Consider the following 18735-nt stretch of genomic DNA (forward strand, 5'->3'; position numbering starts at 1 on the left):
TCTAATTAGTGCCCCTCGCCATTGTACTGCAAATGTTCTCCTTTTGACGAATATATTATTAATTTGAGACATGACATGAGGAAAGTACAGCATCCCTGTAAGTAAAAGGGGAATTTGGCGATGAGGTTAAATGTGAATGTCAAAAAGTGGATGCAGATTGAGAATGATGAAAACTTGCCATGAGATTCTTGAAGCAAACAGCCTTCCTTCACTTCAGGTGAGTGACTGGAAGAGATGGTTGCTTTCTCGGCAGAATCATAAAAAAGAATATAAAATTTCACGTAGCGAGCTAAGTTGAACGCGGCAGGACTCGAACCTGCAATCTTCTGATAACTTTGCGGTTGTCATCGAAGTCAGACGCCTTATCCATTAGGCCACGCGGCCGCTGCCAGCACCATTCATTGTGTTGCTGTATATATTGCGAGCAAATTCGGGGCAACTGCAATATCAAGGAGTGGATTGAGCAAAAGATGAGCATTATTCGAGTGAATGAACAGATGCACTGCGATCTGGGTGCGCAGCGGCGCAGGCAACTCCAATGTAAATTGGAACATTATAGTTTAACAATTCGGTCATTGCCGCTGAAAACATAATCCTTCTCAAACAATACAGGATGACCCGGGTTTCCGAGAAAATCCGTTTTAAAGGGAAAGATTATGAACCGGAACTGACAACCAGCCCATTTAAACAGACGCAGAATGATCCGGGATTGCAAGGACATCCCTTTTACCCAGATGCAGAATGAACCTTGACTGACAGCAGTTCCCTTTTAAAAGAATAAAGTGAGATTTCTTTCATCCCTGAAGGCAATTGTGCATTGGGGCTCAGGACCACGCGGCGCAGAGACGGTTATTGAAGCCACAGGTGATAGACAAGGAGGGAGGGACGTAAAACCAGCCCAGTCTGAAACACACAAACAAACTAAAATTCCTTAACTTCCAAAGGCAAGTTTTGAAATTTGAAATTGGAAATCCGGGACAGGCAGCACATCCCTTTTCAACACACACAGAATGATGAGGGTCTGATCGCACACCATTTTACAGAGACAGAGAATGATCTCGGACAGACAGCAAATCCACGTAAAAGGGACACGGAAATAGAATGAATAAAAACAGATAAATATGTAAAACTCGGCATGTCGTGCAGATTTTGTGGAGGAAGAATCCGTTTTCACGTTCTGTCGGATAATCATTCCGATATTTCAGGAAAAAGTTAAAGATTACAGATGTTTTCAACAAGAATAGCGCCTGGAAAAAATACGCAGCGAGAAAGGTCAAGTGGGAACGTCTGTGATACAGCGGAACGCAGGAGTGATTAAATAATACATGGCACAATGGAGAAAGGCAAAGTGGGTGGTAATCGGGCAATAACGTAACAAAGGATGGTCCAGAGGAGGTGTTAGTGGGAACAGCAGAACCATTACCAGACAATGGGAGCGGTGCTTATCATCCGATACGTTGAACCTAATGTTGAGGCCAGAAGACGAGATCATGCTTACAATATAGGCTGTCACCGCCTTTTAATCAGACCAGGCAGCTTTGCAAGCCCGGATTGATTTCCTGTCCGTTTTGAATTCGGCATCCAAGGGACGAATTCAAAAGGCAGCTTCTCTCATCTTTTCAGCTCTAGAGAAACAGGACGCACTCATATTCAGGGCAGAGGTGGAGATTGACGCTGAATGTATGCTTATCCAAATTGAGGTGAACTTATGCGAACAGACAGGAAGATATACTGATCAAGTAACGGCCGGAACCAAACAAGGTTTTAGGTTATCCAACGAGTCACAGAGCCGAGTACCTGTGAGATATTTTAACTTTACTCAGTTTAGCGGGTTTCACTTTGCTCTGGGATTTGGATGCTAAGGGAACATCGGCGTAAAATCACACGTTTTAACGTGAAATACGTCTGTTTTCTCACATGTCGAGCGGCTGTGAGAAGCGGAACTTTGAGTAAAACATGGCGGGGCTCGTCCAGGATTTGGCCCTTGAGCTCTCGCATTTCAAATGTGATCATTCCGAAGGGAGAATCATAACCGTGGACCAACGAGCCGCCGACATTGAAAAGCGCAGCTCTCAGATTCTGACGGTGGTGAGAAATGATATATGGCCCATCGTGCATGAGCTGTCTCTCAGATACCTATCTAATTAGTGCTCTTCGCCATTGTACTGCAACTGTTCTCCTTTTGACGAATATATTATTAATTTGAGACATGACATGAGGAAAGTACAGCATCCCTGTAAGTAAAAGGGGAATTTGGCGATGAGGTTAAATGTGAATGTCAACAAGTGGTTAAGCTGCAAGCCAACGACGACGAGAATGGGATTCGAACCCATGCGTGCAGAGCACAATAGATTAGCAGTCCATCGCCTTAACCTCTCGGCCACCTCGTCACTTCTATAAGACGTCGTCAGCCATTCAATCTCCTGCTTTTTGTATCCAAACAGAAATAATGTGCAAGAAAGTCCACTTCACAGCTTCCTCTGCCCGTGCATGCAGATTGAGAATGATGAAAACTTGCCATGAGATTCTTGAAGCAAACAGCCTTCCTTCACTTCAGGTGAGTGACTGGAAGAGATGGTTGGTTTCTCAGCAGAATCACAACAAAGAATATAAAATTTCACGTAGCGAGCTAAGTTGACCGCGGCAGGACTCGAACCTGCAATCTTCTGATAACCTTGCGATTGTCATCGAAGTCAGACGCCTTATCCATTAGGCCACGCGACCGCTGCCAGCACCATTCATTGTGTTGTTATGTATATTGGGAGCAAATTCGGGTCAACTGCAATATCAAGGAGTGGATTTCGGAAAAGATGAGCATATTTCGAGTGAATGAACAGATGCACTGCGATCTGGGTGCGCACCGGCGCAGGCAACCCCAATGTAAATTGGAACACTATAGTTTAACAATTCGGTCATTGCAGCTGAAATCATAATCCTTCTCAAACAATACAGGATGACCCGGGTTTCCGAGAAAATCCGTTTTAAAGGGAAAGATTATGAACCGGAACTGACAACCAGCCCATTTAAACAGACAAAGAATGATCCGGGATTGCAAGGACATCCCTTTTACCCAGATGCAGAATGAACCTTGATGACAGCATTCCTTTTTAAAAGAATAAAGTGAGATTTCGTTCATCCCTGAAGGCAATTGTGCAGTGGGGCTCAGGACCACGCGGCGCAGAGACGGTTACTGAAGCCACAGGTGATAGACAAGGAGGGAGGGACGTAAAACCAGCCCAGTCTGAAACACAAAAACAAACTAAAATTCCTTAACCTCCAAAGGCAAGTTTGGAAATTTGAAATTGGAAATCCGGGACAGACAGCACATCCCTTTTCAACACACACAGAATGATGAGGGTCTGATCGCACACCATTTTACAGAGACAGAGAATGATCTCGGACAGTCAGCAAATCCACTTAAAAGGGACACGGAAATAGAATGAATAAAAACAGATAGATATGTAAAACTCGGCAGGTCGTGCAGATTTTGTGGAGGAAGAATCCGTTTTCACGTTCTGTCGGATAATCATTCCGATATTTCAGGAAAAAGTTAAAGATTACAGATGTTTTCAACAAGAATAGAGCCTGGAAAAAATACGCAGCGAGAAAGGTCAAGTGGGAACGTCGGTGATACAGCGGAACGCAGGCGTGATTAAATAATACATGGCGCAATGGAGAAAGGCAAAGTGGGTGGTAATCGGGCAATAACGTAACAAAGGATGGTCCAGAGGAGGTGTTCGTGGGAACAGCAGAACCATTACCAGACAATGGGAGCGGTGTTTAGCATCCGATACGTTGAACCAAATGTTGAGGCCAGAAGACGAGAACATGCTTACAATATAGGGTGTCACCGCCTTTTAATCAGACCAGGCAGCTTTGCCAGCCCGGATTGATTTCCTGTCCGCTTTGAATTCGGCAGCCAAGGGACGAATTCAAAAGGCAGCTTCTCTCATCTTTTCAGCTCTAGAGAAACAGGACGCACTCATATTCAGGGCAGAGGTGGAGATTGACGCTGAATGTATGCTTATCCAAATTGAGGTGAACTTATGCGAACAGACAGGAAGATATACTGATCAATTATCGGTCGGAACCAAACAAGGTTTTAGGTTATCCAACGAGTCACAGAGCCGAGTACCTGTGAGGTATTTTAACTTTACTCAGTTTGGCTGGTTTCACTTTGCTCTGGCATTTGGATGCTAAGGGAACATCGGCGTAAAATCAAACGTTTTAACGTGAAATACGTCTGTTTTCTCACATGTCGAGCGGCTGTGAGAAGCGGAACTTTGAGTAAAACATGGCGGGGCTCGTCCGGGATCTGGCCCGTGAGCTCTTGCATTTCAAATGTGATCATTCCGAAGGGAGAATCATAACCGTGGACCAACGAGCCGCCGACAGTGAAAAGCGCAGCTCTCAGATTCTGACGGTGGTGAGAAATGATATTATGGCCCATCGTGCATGAGCTGTCTCTCAGATACCTATCCAATTAGTGCCCCTCGCCATTGTACTGCAACTGTTCTCCTTTTGACGAATATATTATTAATTTGAGACATGACATGAGGAAAGTACAGCATCCCTGCAAGTAAAAGGGGAATTTGGCGATGAGGTTAAATGTGAATGTCAAAAAGTGGTTAAGCTGCAAGCCAACGACGACGAGAATGGGACTCGAACCCATGCGTGCAGAGCACAATGGATTAGCAGTCCATCGCCTTCACCTCTCGGCCACCTCGTCTCTTCTATAAGACGTCGTCAGCCATTCAATCTCCTGCTTTTTGTATACAAACAGAAATAATGTGCAAGAAATTCCACTTCACAGCTTGCTCTGTTTGTGCATGCAGATTGAGAATGATGAAAACTTGCCATGAGATTCTTGAAGCAAACAGCCTTCCTTCACTTCAGGTGAGTGACTGGAAGAGATGGTTGGTTTCTCAGCAGAATCACAACAAAGAATATAAAATTTCACGTAGCGAGCTAAGTTGACCGCGGCAGGACTCGAACCTGCAATCTTCTGATAACCTTGCGATTGTCATCGAAGTCAGACGCTTTATCCATTAGGCCACGCGACCGCTGCCAGCACCATTCATTGTGTTGTTATGTATATTGGGAGCAAATTCGGGTCAACTGCAATATCAAGGAGTGGATTTCGGAAAAGATGAGCATATTTCGAGTGAATGAACAGATGCACTGCGATCTGGGTGCGCACCGGCGCAGGCAACCCCAATGTAAATTGGAACACTATAGTTTAACAATTCGGTCATTGCAGCTGAAATCATAATCCTTCTCAAACAATACAGGATGACCCGGGTTTCCGAGAAAATCCGTTTTAAAGGGAAAGATTATGAACCGGAACTGACAACCAGCCCATTTAAACAGACAAAGAATGATCCGGGATTGCAAGGACATCCCTTTTACCCAGATGCAGAATGAACCTTGATGACAGCATTCCTTTTTAAAAGAATAAAGTGAGATTTCGTTCATCCCTGAAGGCAATTGTGCAGTGGGGCTCAGGACCACGTGGCGCAGAGACGGTTACTGAAGCCACAGGTGATAGACAAGGAGGGAGGGACGTAAAACCAGCCCAGTCTGAAACACAAAAACAAACTAAAATTCCTTAACCTCCAAAGGCAAGTTTGGAAATTTGAAATTGGAAATCCGGGACAGACAGCACATCCCTTTTCAACACACACAGAATGATGAGGGTCTGATCGCACACCATTTTACAGAGACAGAGAATGATCTCGGACAGTCAGCAAATCCACTTAAAAGGGACACGGAAATAGAATGAATAAAAACAGATAGATATGTAAAACTCGGCAGGTCGTGCAGATTTTGTGGAGGAAGAATCCGTTTTCACGTTCTGTCGGATAATCATTCCGATATTTCAGGAAAAAGTTAAAGATTACAGATGTTTTCAACAAGAATAGAGCCTGGAAAAAATACGCAGCGAGAAAGGTCAAGTGGGAACGTCGGTGATACAGCGGAACGCAGGCGTGATTAAATAATACATGGCGCAATGGAGAAAGGCAAAGTGGGTGGTAATCGGGCAATAACGTAACAAAGGATGGTCCAGAGGAGGTGTTCGTGGGAACAGCAGAACCATTACCAGACAATGGGAGCGGTGTTTAGCATCCGATACGTTGAACCAAATGTTGAGGCCAGAAGACGAGAACATGCTTACAATATAGGGTGTCACCGCCTTTTAATCAGACCAGGCAGCTTTGCCAGCCCGGATTGATTTCCTGTCCGCTTTGAATTCGGCAGCCAAGGGACGAATTCAAAAGGCAGCTTCTCTCATCTTTTCAGCTCTAGAGAAACAGGACGCACTAATATTCAGGGCAGAGGTGGAGTTTGACGCTGAATGTATGCTTATCCAAATTGAGGTGAACTTATGCGAACAGACAGGAAGATATACTGATCAATTATCGGTCGGAACCAAACAAGGTTTTAGGTTATCCAACGAGTCACAGAGCCGAGTACCTGTGAGGTATTTTAACTTTACTCAGTTTGGCTGGTTTCACTTTGCTCTGGGATTTGGATGCTAAGGGAACATCGGCGTAAAATCAAACGTTTTAACGTGAAATACGTCTGTTTTCTCACATGTCGAGCGGCTGTGAGAAGCGGAACTTTGAGTAAAACATGGCGGGGCTCGTCCGGGATCTGGCCCGTGAGCTCTTGCATTTCAAATGTGATCATTCCGAAGGGAGAATCATAACCGTGGACCAACGAGCCGCCGACAGTGAAAAGCGCAGCTCTCAGATTCTGACGGTGGTGAGAAATGATATTATGGCCCATCGTGCATGAGCTGTCTCTCAGATACCTATCCAATTAGTGCCCCTCGCCATTGTACTGCAACTGTTCTCCTTTTGACGAATATATTATTAATTTGAGACATGACATGAGGAAAGTACAGCATCCCTGCAAGTAAAAGGGGAATTTGGCGATGAGGTTAAATGTGAATGTCAAAAAGTGGTTAAGCTGCAAGCCAACGACGACGAGAATGGGACTCGAACCCATGCGTGCAGAGCACAATGGATTAGCAGTCCATCGCCATCACCTCTCGGCCACCTCGTCTCTTCTATAACACGTCGTCAGCCATTCAATCTCCTGCTTTTTGTATACAAACAGAAATAATGTGCAAGAAATTCCACTTCACAGCTTGCTCTGTTTGTGCATGCAGATTGAGAATGATGAAAACTTGCCATGAGATTCTTGAAGCAAACAGCCTTCCTTCACTTCAGGTGAGTGACTGGAAGAGATGGTTGGTTTCTCGGCAGAATCACAACAAAGAATATAAAATTTCACGTAGCGAGCTAAGTTGACCGCGACAGGACTCGAACCTGCAATCTTCTGATAACTTTGCGGTTGTCATCGAAGTCAGACGCCTTATCCATTAGGCCACGCGACCGCTGCCAGCACCATTCATTGTGTTGTTGTGTATATTGCGAGCAAATTCGGGGCCACTGCAATATCAAGGAGTGGATTTAGGAAAAGATGAGCATATTTCGAGTGAATGAACAGATGCACTGCGATCTGACTGCGCACCGGCGCAGGCAACCCCAATGTAAATTGGAACACTATAGTTTAACAATTCGGTCATTGCAGCTGAAATCATAATCCTTCTCAAACAATACAGGATGACCCGGGTTTCCGAGAAAATCCGTTTTAAAGGGAAAGATTATGAACCGGAACTGACAACCAGCCCATTTAAACAGACACAGAATGATCCAGGATTGCAAGGACATCCCTTTTACCCAGATGAAGAATGAACCTTGACTGACAGCAGTTCCCTTTTAAAAGAATAAAGTGAGATTTTGTTCATCCCTGAAGGCAATTGTGCAGTGGGGCTCAGGACCACGCGGCGCAGAGACGGTTATTGAAGCCACAGGTGACAGACAAGGAGGGAGGGACGTAAAACCAGCCCAGTCTGAAACACACAAACAAACTAAAATTCCTTAACCTCCAAAGGCAAGTTTTGAAATTTGAAATTGGAAATCCGGGACAGACAGCACATCCCTTTTCAACTCACACAGAATGATGAGGGTCTGATCGCACACCATTTTACAGAGACAGAGAATGATCTCGGACAGACAGCAAATCCACGTAAAAGGGACACGGAAATAGAATGAATAAAAACAGATAAATATGTAAAACTCGGCATGTCCTGCAGATTTTGTGGAGGAAGAATCCGTTTTCACGTTCTGTCGGATAATCATTCCGATATTTCAGGAAAAAGTTAAAGATTACAGATATTTTCAACAAGAATAGCGCCTGGAAAAAATACGCAGCGAGAAAGGTCAAGTGGGAACGTCTGTGATACAGCGGATCGCAGGAGTGATTAAATAATACATGGCGCAATGGAGAAAGGCAAAGTGGGTGGTAATCGGGCAATAACGTAACAAAGGATGGTCCAGAGGAGGTGTTCGTGGGAACAGCAGAACCATTACCAGACAATGGGAGCGGTGTTTAGCATCCGATACGTTGATCCAAATGTTGAGGCCAGAAGACGAGAACATGCTTACAATATAGGGTGTCACCGCCTTTTAATCAGACCAGGCAGCTTTGCCAGCCCGGATTGATTTCCTGTCCGCTTTGAATTCGGCAGCCAAGGGACGAATTCAAAAGGCAGCTTCTCTCATCTTTTCAGCTCTAGAGAAACAGGACGCACTCATATTCAGGGCAGAGGTGGAGATTGACGCTGAATGTATGCTTATCCAAATTGAGGTGAACTTATGCGAACAGACAGGAAGATATACTGATGAATTATCGGCCGGAACCAAACAAGGTTTTAGGTTATCCAACGAGTCACAGAGCCGAGTACCTGTGAGGTATTTTAACTTTACTCAGTTTGGCTGGTTTCACTTTGCTCTGGGATTTGGATGCTAAGGGAACATCGGCGTAAAATCAAACGTTTTAACGTGAAATACGTCTGTTTTCTCACATGTCGAGCGGCTGTGAGAAGCGGAACTTTGAGTAAAACATGGCGGGGCTCGTCCGGGATCTGGCCCGTGAGCTCTCGCATTTCAAATGTGATCATTCCGAAGGGAGAATCATAACCGTGGACCAACGAGCCGCCGCCAGTGAAAAGCGCAGCTCTCAGATGCTGACGGTGGTGAGAAATGATATTATGGCCCATCGTGCATGAGCTGTCTCTCAGATACCTATCCAATTAGTGCCCCACGCCATTGTACTGCAACTGTTCTCCTTTTGACGAATATATTATTAATTTGAGAGATGACATGAGGAAAGTACAGCAACCCTGTAAGTGAAAGGAGAATTTGGCGATGAGGTTAAATTTTATTGTCAAAAAGTCGTTAAGCTGCAAGCCAACGACGACGAGAATGGGATTCGAACCCATGCGTGCAGAGCACAATGGATTAGCAGTCCATCGCCTTAACCTCTCGGCCACCTCGTCTCTTCGTTAAGACGTCGTCAGCCATTCAATCTCCTGCTTTTTGTATACAAACAGATATAATGTGCAAGAAATTCCACTTCACAGCTTGCTCTGCCCATGCATGCAGATTGAGAATGATGAAAACTTGCCATGAGATTCTTGAAGCAAACAACCTTCCTTCACTTCAGGTGAGTGACTGGAAGAGATGGTTGGTTTCTCAGCAGAATCACAACAAAGAATATAAAATTTCACGTAGCGAGCTAAGTTGACCGCGGCAAGACTCGAACCTGCAATTTTCTGATAACTTTGCGGTTGTCATCGAAGTCAGACGCCTTATCCATTAGGCCACGCGGCCGCTGCCAGCACCAATCATTGTGTTGTTGTGAATATTGCGAGCAAATTCGGGGCAACTGCAATATCAAGGAGTGGATTTAGGAAAAGATGAGCATATTTCGAGTGAATGAACAGATGCACTGCGATCTGGGTGCGCATCGGCGCAGGCAACCCCAATGTAAATTGGAACACTATAGTTTAACAATTCGGTCATTGCAGCTGAAATCATAATCCTTCTCAAACAATACAGGATGACCCGGGTTTCCGAGAAAATCCGTTTTAAAGGGAAAGATTATGAACCGGAACTGTCAACCAGCCCATTTAAACAGACACAGAATGATCCGGGATTGCAAGGACATACCTTTTACCCAGATGCAGAATGAACCTTGACTGACAGCAGTTCCCTTTTAAAAGAATAAAGTGAGATTTCGTTCATCCCTGAAGGCAATTGTGCAGTGGGGCTCAGGACCACGCGGCGCAGAGACGGTTATTGAAGTCACAGGTGATAGACACGGAGGGAGGGACGTAAAACCAGCCCAGTCTGAAACACACAAACAAACTAAAATTCCTTAACCTCCAAAGGCAAGTTTTGATATTTGAAATTGGAAATCCGGGACAGACAGCACATCCCTTTTCAACAGACACAGAATGATGAGGGTCTGATCGCACACCATTTTACAGAGACAGAGAATGATCTCGGACAGACAGCAAATCCACTTAAAAGGGACACGGAAATAGAATGAATAAAAACAGATAAATATGTAAAACTCGGCAGGTCGTGCAGATTTTGTGGAGGAAGAATCCGTTTTCACGTTCTGTCGGATAATCATTCCGATATTTCAGGAAAAAGTTAAAGATTACAGAAGTTTTCAACAAGAATAGAGCCTGGAAAAAATACGCAGCGAGAAAGGTCAAGTGGGAACGTCTGTGATACAGCGGAACGCAGGCGTGATTAAATAATACATGGCGCAATGGAGAAAGGCAAAGTGGGTGGTAATCGGGCAATAACGTAACAAAGGATGGTCCAGAGGAGGTGTTCGTGGGAACAGCAGAACCATTACCAGACAATGGGAGCGGTGTTTAGCATCCGATACGTTGAACCAAATGTTGAGGCCAGAAGACGAGAACATGCTTACAATATAGGGTGTCACCGCCTTTTAATCAGACCAGGCAGCTTTGCCAGCCCGGATTGATTTCCTGTCTGCTTTGAATTCGGCAGCCAAGGGACGAATTCAAATGGCAGCTTCTCTCATCTTTTCAGCTCTAGAGAAACAGGACGCACTCATATTCAGGGCAGAGGTGGAGATTGACGCTGAATGTATGCTTATCCAAATTGAGGTGAACTTATGCGAACAGACAGGAAGATATACTGATCAATTATCGGCCGGAACCAAACAAGGTTTTAGGTTATCCAACGAGTCACAGAGCCGAGTACCTGTGAGGTATTTTAACTTTACTCAGTTTGGCTGGTTTCACTTTGCTCTGGGATTTGGATGCTAAGGGAACATCGGCGTAAAATCAAACGTTTTAACGTGAAATACGTCTGTTTTCTCACATGTCGAGCGGCTGTGAGAAGCGGAACTTTGAGTAAAACATGGCGGGGCTCGTCCGGGATCTGGCCCGTGAGCTCTCACATTTCAAATGTGATCATTCCGAAGGGAGAATCATAACCGTGGACCAACGAGCCGCCGACAGTGAAAAGCGTAGCTCTCAGATTCTGACGGTGGTGAGAAATGATATTATGGCCCATCGTGCATGAGCTGTCTCTCAGATACCTATCCAATTAGTGCCCCTCGCCATTGTACTGCAACTGTTCTCCTTTTGACGAATATATTATTAATTTGAGACATGACATGAGGAAAGTACAGCATCCCTGCAAGTAAAAGGGGAATTTGGCGATGAGGTTAAATGTGAATGTCAAAAAGTGGTTAAGCTGCAAACCATCGACGACGAGAATGGGACTCGAACCCATGCGTGCAGAGCACAATGGATTAGCAGTCCATCGCCTTAACCTCTCGGCCACCTCGTCTCTTTTATAAGACGTCGTCAGCCATTAAATCTCCTGCTTTTTGTATCCAAACAGAAATAATGTGCAAGAAAGTCCACTTCACAGCTTGCTCTGCCCGTGCATTCAGATCGACAATGATGAAAACTTGCCATGAGATTCTTGAAGCAAACAGCCTTCCTTCACTTCAGGTGAGTGACTGGAAGAGATGGTTGGTTTCTCGGCAGAACCACAACAAAGAATATTAAATTTCTCGGAGCGAGCTAAGTTGAACGCGGCAGGACTCGAACCTGCAATCTTTTGATAACTTTGCGGTTGTTATCGAAGTCAGACGCCTTATCCATTAGGCCACGCGGCCGCTGCCTGCACATTCATTGTGTTGTTGTGTATATTGCGAGCAAATTCGGGGCAACTGCAATATCAAGGAGTGGATTTCGGAAAAGATGAGCATATTTCGAGTGAATGAACAGATGCACTGCGATCTGGGTGCGCACCGGCGCAGGCAACCCCAATGTAAATTGGAACACTATAGATTAACAATTCGGTCATTGCGGCTGAAATCATAATCCTTCTCAAACAATACAGGATGACCCGGGTTTCCGAGAAAATCCGTTTTAAAGGGAAAGATTATGAACCGGAACTGTCAACCAGCCCATTTAAACAGACACAGAATGATCCGGGATTGCAAGGACATACCTTTTACCCAGATGCAGAATGAACCTTGACTGACAGCAGTTCCCTTTTAAAAGAATAAAGTGAGATTTCGTTCATCCCTGAAGGCAATTGTGCAGTGGGGCTCAGGACCACGCGGCGCAGAGACGGTTATTGAAGCCACAGGTGATAGACAAGGAGGGAGGGACGGAAAACCAGCCCAGTCTGAAACACACAAACAAACTAAAATTCCTTAACCTCCAAAGGCAAGTTTTGAAATTTGATATTGGAAATCCGGGACAGACAGCAAATCCCTTTTCAACAGACACAGAATGATGAGGGTCTGATCGCACACCATTTTACAGAGACAGAGAATGATCTCGGACAGACAGCAAATCCACTTAAAAGGGACACGGAAATAGAATGAATAAAAACAGATAAATATGTAAAACTCGGCAGGTCGAACAGATTTTGTGGAGGAAGAATCCGTTTTCACGTTCTGTCGGATAATCATTCCGATATTTCAGGAAAAAGTTAAAGATTACAGATGTTTTCAACAAGAATAGCGCCTGGAAAAAATACGCAGCGAGAAAGGTCAAGTGGGAACGTCTGTGATACAGCGGAACGCAGGAGTGATTAAATAATACATGGCACAATGGAGAAAGGCAAAGTGGGTGGTAATCGGGCAATAACGTAACAAAGAATGGTCCAGAGGAGGTGTTAGTGGGAACAGCAGAACCATTACCAGACAATGGGAGCGGTGCTTAGCATCCGATACGTTGAACCTAATGTTGAGGCCAGAAGACGAGAACATGCTTACAATATAGGGTGTCACCGCCTTTTAATCAGACCAGGCAGCTTTGCCAGCCCGGATTCATTTCCTGTCCGCTTTGAATTCAGCAGCCAAGGTTCGAATTCAAAAGGGAGCTTCTCTCATCTTTTCAGCTCTAGAGAAACAGGACGCACTCATATTCAGGGCAGAGGTGGAGATTGACGCTGAATGTTTGCTTATCCAAATTGAGGTGAACTTATGCGAACAGACAGGAAGATATACTGATCAACTATCGGCTGGAACCAAACAAGGTTTTAGGTTATCCAACGAGTCACAGAGCCGAGTACCTGTGAGATATTTTAACTTTACTCAGTTTGGCGGGTTTCACTTTGCTCTGGGATTTGGATGCTAAGGGAACATCGGCGTAAAATCACACGTTTTAACGTGAAATACGTCTGTTTTCTCACATGTCGAGCGGCTGTTGGAAGCGGAATTTTGAGTAAAACATGGCGGGGCTCGTCCGGGATTTGGCCCGTGAGCTCTCGCATTTCAAATGTGATCATTCCGAAGGGAGAATCATAACCGTGGACCAACGAGCCGCCGACAGTGAAAAGCGCAGCTCTCAGATTCTGACGGTGGTGAGAAATGATATTATGGCCCATCGTGCATGTGCTGTCTCTCAGATACCTATCTAATTAGTGCCCCTCGCCATTGTACTGCAACTGTTCTCCTTTTGACGAATATATTATTAATTTGAGACATGACATGAGGAAAGTACTGCATCCCTGTAAGTAAAAGGGGAATTTGGCGATGAGGTTAAATGTGAATGTCAAAAAGTGGCTAAGCTGCAAGCCAACGACGACGAGAATGGGACTCGAACCCATGCGTGCAGAGCACAATGGATTAGCAGTCCATCGCCTTAACCTGTCGGCCACCTGGTCTCTTTTACAAGACGTCGTCAGCCATTAAATCTCCTGCTTTTTGTATCCAAACAGAAATAATGTGCAAGAAAGTCCACTTCACAGCTTGCTCTGCCCGTGCATTCAGATCGACAATGATGAAAACTTGCCATGAGATTCTTGAAGCAAACAGCCTTCCTTCATTTCAGGTGAGTGACTGGAAGAGATGGTTGGTTTCTCGGCAGAATCACAACAAAGAATATAAAATTTCACGTAGCGAGCTAAGTTGACCGCGGCAGGACTCGAACCTGCAATCTTCTGATAACTTTGCGGTTGTCATCGAAGTCAGACGCCCTATCCATTAGGCCACGCGGCCGCTGCCAGCACCATTCATTGTGTTGTTGTTTATATTGCGTGCAAATTCGGGGCAACTGCAATATCAAGGAGTGGATTTAGGAAAAGATGAGCATATTTCGAGTGAATGAACAGATGCACTGCGATCTTGGTGCGCACCGGAGCAGGCAACCACAATGGAACACTATAGTTTAACAATTCGGTCATTGCAGCTGAAATCATAATCCTTCTCAAACAATACAGGATGACCCGGGTTTCCGAGAAAATCCGTTTTGAAGGGAAAGATTATGAACCGGAACTGACAACCAGCCCATTTAAACAGACACAGAATGATCCGGGATTGCAAGGACATACCTTTTACCCAGGTGCAGAATGAACCTTGACGGACAGCAGTTCCCTTTTAAAAGAATAAAGTGAGATTTCGTTCATCCCTGAAGGCAATTGTGCAGTGGGGCTCAGGACCACGCGGCGCAGAGACGGTTATTAAAGCTACAGGTGATAGACAAGGAGGGAGGGATGTAAAACCAGCCCAGTCTGAAACACACAAACAAACTAAAATTCCTTAACCTCCAAAGGCAAGTTTTGATATTTGAAATTGGAAATCCGGGACAGACAGCACATCCCTTTTCAACAGACACAGAATTATGAGGGTCTGATAGCACACCATTTTAAAGAGACAGAGAATGATCTCGGACAGACAGCAAAACCCTTAAAAGGTACACGGAAATAGAATGAATAAAAACAGATAAATATGTAAAACTCGGCAGGTCTTGCATATTTTGTGGAGGAAGAATCCGGTTTCACGTTCTGTCGGATAATCATTCCGATATTTCAGGAAAAAGTTAAAGATTACAGATGTTTTGAACAAAAATAGCGCCTGGAAAAAATACGCAGCGAGAAAGGTCAAGTGGGAACGTCTGTGATTTTGCGGAACGCAGGAGTGATTAAATAATACATGGCACAATGGAGAAAGGCAAAGTGGGTCGTAATCGGGCAATAACGTAACAAAGGATGGTGCAGAGGAGGTCTTAGTGGGAATAGCAGAACCATTACCAGACAATGGGAGCGGTGCCTATCATCCGATACGTTGAACCAAATTTTGAGGCCAGAAGACGAGAACATGCCTACAATATAGGGTGTCACCGTCTTTTAATCAGACCAGGCAGCTTTGCCAGCCCAGATTGATTTCCTGTCCGCTTTTAATTCGGCAGCCAAGGGACGAATTCAAAAAGCAGCTTCTCTCATCTTTTCAGCTCTAGAGAAACAGGACGCACTCATAGAAACATAGAAAATAGATGCAGGTATTGGCCATTCGGATCTTCTAGCCTGCAGCGCAATTCAATGAGTTCATGGCTGAAACATGCAACTTCAGTACCCCATCCCTGCTTTCTCACCATACCCCTTGATTCCCCTAGTGGTCAGGATTTCATCTAACTCCTTTTTGAATATATTTATTGAATTGGCCTCAACAACTTTCTGTGGTAGAGAATTCCACAGGTTCACCACTCTCTGGGTGAAGAAATTCCTCCTCATCTCGGTCCTAAATGGCTTCCCCCTTATCCTTAGACTGTGTCCCCTGGTTCTCGACTTACCCAACATTGGGAACATTCTTCCTGCATCTAACCTGTCTAACCCCGTCAGAATTTTAAACATTTCTATGAGGTCCCCTCTCATTCTTCTGAACTCCAGTGAATACAAGCTCAGTTGATCCAGTCTTTCTTGATAGGTCAGTCCCGCCATCCCGGGAATCAGTCTGGTGAACCTTCGCTGCACTCCCTCAATAGCAAGAATGTCCTTCCTCAGGTTAGGAGACCAAAACTTTACACAATACTCCAGGTGTGGCCTCACCAAGGCCCTGTACAATTGTAGCAACACCTCCCTGCCCCTGTACTCAAATCCCCTTGCGATGAAGGCCAACATGCCATTTGCTTTCTTAATCGCCTGCTGTACCTGCATGCCAACGTTCAATGACTGATGTACCATGACAACCAGTTCTCTTTGCACCTCCCCTTTTCCAAATCTGTCACCATTCGGATAATAGTCTGTCTCTCTGTTTTTACCACCAAGGTGGATAACCTCACATTTATCCACATTATACTTCATCTGCCATGCATTTGCGCACTCACCTTACCTATCCAAGTCACTCTGCAGCCTCATAGCATCCTCCTCGCAGCTCACACTGCCACCCAACTTAGTGTCATCCGCAAATTTGGAGATACTACATTTAATCCCCTCGTCTACATCATTAATGTACAATGTAAACAGCTTGGGCCCCAGCACAGAACCTTGCGGTACCCCACTAGTCACTGCCTGCCATTCTGAAAAGTCCCCATTTACTCCTACTCTTTGCTTCCTGTCTGAAAACCCGTTCTCAATCCATGTCAGCACACTACCCCCAATCCCATGTGCTTTAACTTTGCACATTAATCTCTTGTGTGGGACCTTGTCGAAAGCCTTCTGAAAGTCGAAATATACCACATCAACTGGTTCTCCCTTGTCCACTCTACTGGAAACATCCTCAAAGAATTCCAGAAGATTTGTCAAGCATGATTTCCCTTTCACAAACCCATGCTGACTTGGACCTATCATATTACCTGTTTCCAAATGCACTGCTATGACATCCTTCATAATTGATTCCATCATTTTACCCACTACCGATGTCAGGCTGACCGGTCTATAATTCCTTGTTTTCTCTCTCCCTCCTTTTTTAAAAGGTGGGGTTACATTGGCTACCCTCCACTCCATAGGCACTGACCCAGAGTCAATGGAATGTTTGAAAATGACTGTCAATGCATCCACTATTTCCAAGGCCACCTCCTGAAGTACTCCGGGATGCAGTCCATCAGGCCCTGGGGATTTATCGGCCTTCAATCCCAACAATTTCCCCAACACAATTTCCAGACTAATAAGGATTTCCCTCAGTTACTCCTCCTTACTAGACCCTCCGACCCCTTTTATATCCAGAAGGTTGTTTGTGTCCTGCTCAGTGAAAACCGAACCAAAGTACTTGTTCCATTGGTCCGCCATTTCTTTGTTCCCCGTTATGACTTCCCCTGATTCTGACTGCAGGGGACCTACGTTTGTCTTTACTAACCTTTTTATCTTTACATATCTATAGAAACTTTTGCAAACCGTCTTAATGTTCCCTGCAAGCTTCTTCTCGTACTCCATTTTCCCTGCCCTAATCAAACCCTTTGTCCTCCTCTGCTTCATTCTAAATTGCTCCCAGTCCCCGGGTTCGCTGCTATTTCTGGTCAATTTGTATGCCACTTCCTTGGCTATAATGCTATCCCTGATTTCCCTTGATCGCCACGGTTGAGCCACATTCCATTTTTAATTTTTCCGCCAGACAGGAATGTACAATTTTTATAGTTCATCCATGCAGTCTCTAAATGTCTGCCATTGCCCATCCACAGTCAACCCCTTCAGTATAATTCCCCAATCTATCCTAGCCAATTCACGCCTCATACCTTCAAAGTTACCCTTCTTCAAGTTCTGGACCATGGTCTGTGAATTAACTGTTTCATTCTCCAACCTAATGCAGAATTCCACCATATTATGGTCACTCTTCCCCAAGGGGCCTCGCAAAACAAGATTGCTAATTAATCTTGTCTCATTTCACAACACCCAGTCTAAGATGGCCTCCCGCCTCGTTGGTTCCTCGACATATTGGTCTAAAAAACCATCCCTTATGCAGTACAGGAAATCCTCCTCCACCGTATTGCTTCAGGGCAGAGGTGGAGATTGACGCTGAATGTATGCTTATCCCAGTTGAGGTGAACTAATGCGTACAGACAGGAAGATATACTGATCAAGTATCGGCCGGTACCAAACAAGGCTTCAGATTATCCAACGAGTCACAGAGCCGAGTAACTCTGAGATATTTTAACTTTACTCAGTTTGGCGGGTTTCACTTTGCTCTGGGATTTGGATGCTAAGGGAACATCGGCGTAAAATCACACGTTTTAACGTGAAATATGTCGGTTTTCTCACATCTCGAGCGGCTGTTAAAAGTGGAAATTTGAGTAAAACATGGCGGGGCTCGTCCGGGATTTGGTCCGCGACCTCTCGAATTTCAAATGTGATCATTCTGAAGGGAGAATCATAACCGTGGACCAAGGAGCTGCCGACAGTGAAAAGCGCAGCTCTCAGATTCTGAAGGTGGTGAGAAAGGATATTATGGCCCAACGTGCATGTGCTGTCTCTCAGATACCTATCTAATTAGTGCCCCTCGCCATTGTACTGCAACTGTTCTCCTTTTGACGAATATATTATTAATTTGAGACATGACATGAGGAAAGTACAGCATCCCTGCGAGTAAAAGGGGAATTTG

At 44.9% G+C, this 18735-nt stretch overlaps 12 non-coding genes across 12 annotated transcripts; all 12 read right to left on the bottom strand.

Annotated features, from left to right (window-relative positions):
* Positions 1–295: 295 nt before the first annotated feature.
* Positions 296–384, bottom strand: trnar-ucg (transfer RNA arginine (anticodon UCG)). Its single transcript is given in 2 exon segments — positions 296–331; positions 348–384. It is a non-coding gene; the product is annotated as a tRNA-Arg (tRNA).
* A 1924-nt stretch (positions 385–2308) lies between these two features.
* Positions 2309–2390, bottom strand: trnas-gcu (transfer RNA serine (anticodon GCU)). The gene has a single exon. It is a non-coding gene; the product is annotated as a tRNA-Ser (tRNA).
* A 245-nt stretch (positions 2391–2635) lies between these two features.
* On the bottom strand, positions 2636–2724 carry trnar-ucg (transfer RNA arginine (anticodon UCG)). The gene is given in 2 exon segments: positions 2636–2671; positions 2688–2724. It is a non-coding gene; the product is annotated as a tRNA-Arg (tRNA).
* A 1923-nt stretch (positions 2725–4647) lies between these two features.
* trnas-gcu (transfer RNA serine (anticodon GCU)) lies at positions 4648–4729 on the bottom strand. Its single transcript has one exon. It is a non-coding gene; the product is annotated as a tRNA-Ser (tRNA).
* Positions 4730–4974: 245 nt separating this feature from the next.
* trnar-ucg (transfer RNA arginine (anticodon UCG)) lies at positions 4975–5063 on the bottom strand. Its single transcript is given in 2 exon segments — positions 4975–5010; positions 5027–5063. It is a non-coding gene; the product is annotated as a tRNA-Arg (tRNA).
* A 1923-nt stretch (positions 5064–6986) lies between these two features.
* Positions 6987–7068, bottom strand: trnas-gcu (transfer RNA serine (anticodon GCU)). The gene has a single exon. It is a non-coding gene; the product is annotated as a tRNA-Ser (tRNA).
* A 245-nt stretch (positions 7069–7313) lies between these two features.
* trnar-ucg (transfer RNA arginine (anticodon UCG)) lies at positions 7314–7402 on the bottom strand. Its single transcript is given in 2 exon segments — positions 7314–7349; positions 7366–7402. It is a non-coding gene; the product is annotated as a tRNA-Arg (tRNA).
* Positions 7403–9327: 1925 nt separating this feature from the next.
* On the bottom strand, positions 9328–9409 carry trnas-gcu (transfer RNA serine (anticodon GCU)). Its single transcript has one exon. It is a non-coding gene; the product is annotated as a tRNA-Ser (tRNA).
* Positions 9410–9654: 245 nt separating this feature from the next.
* On the bottom strand, positions 9655–9743 carry trnar-ucg (transfer RNA arginine (anticodon UCG)). The gene is given in 2 exon segments: positions 9655–9690; positions 9707–9743. It is a non-coding gene; the product is annotated as a tRNA-Arg (tRNA).
* A 1925-nt stretch (positions 9744–11668) lies between these two features.
* Positions 11669–11750, bottom strand: trnas-gcu (transfer RNA serine (anticodon GCU)). The gene has a single exon. It is a non-coding gene; the product is annotated as a tRNA-Ser (tRNA).
* Positions 11751–14008: 2258 nt separating this feature from the next.
* On the bottom strand, positions 14009–14090 carry trnas-gcu (transfer RNA serine (anticodon GCU)). Its single transcript has one exon. It is a non-coding gene; the product is annotated as a tRNA-Ser (tRNA).
* A 245-nt stretch (positions 14091–14335) lies between these two features.
* trnar-ucg (transfer RNA arginine (anticodon UCG)) lies at positions 14336–14424 on the bottom strand. The gene is given in 2 exon segments: positions 14336–14371; positions 14388–14424. It is a non-coding gene; the product is annotated as a tRNA-Arg (tRNA).
* Between the last annotated feature and the right edge of the window lie 4311 nt (positions 14425–18735).

The sequence above is a fragment of the Pristiophorus japonicus genome, unplaced genomic scaffold (assembly GCF_044704955.1).
Source record: "Pristiophorus japonicus isolate sPriJap1 unplaced genomic scaffold, sPriJap1.hap1 HAP1_SCAFFOLD_244, whole genome shotgun sequence".
Classification (NCBI taxonomy): Eukaryota; Metazoa; Chordata; class Chondrichthyes; family Pristiophoridae; genus Pristiophorus; species Pristiophorus japonicus.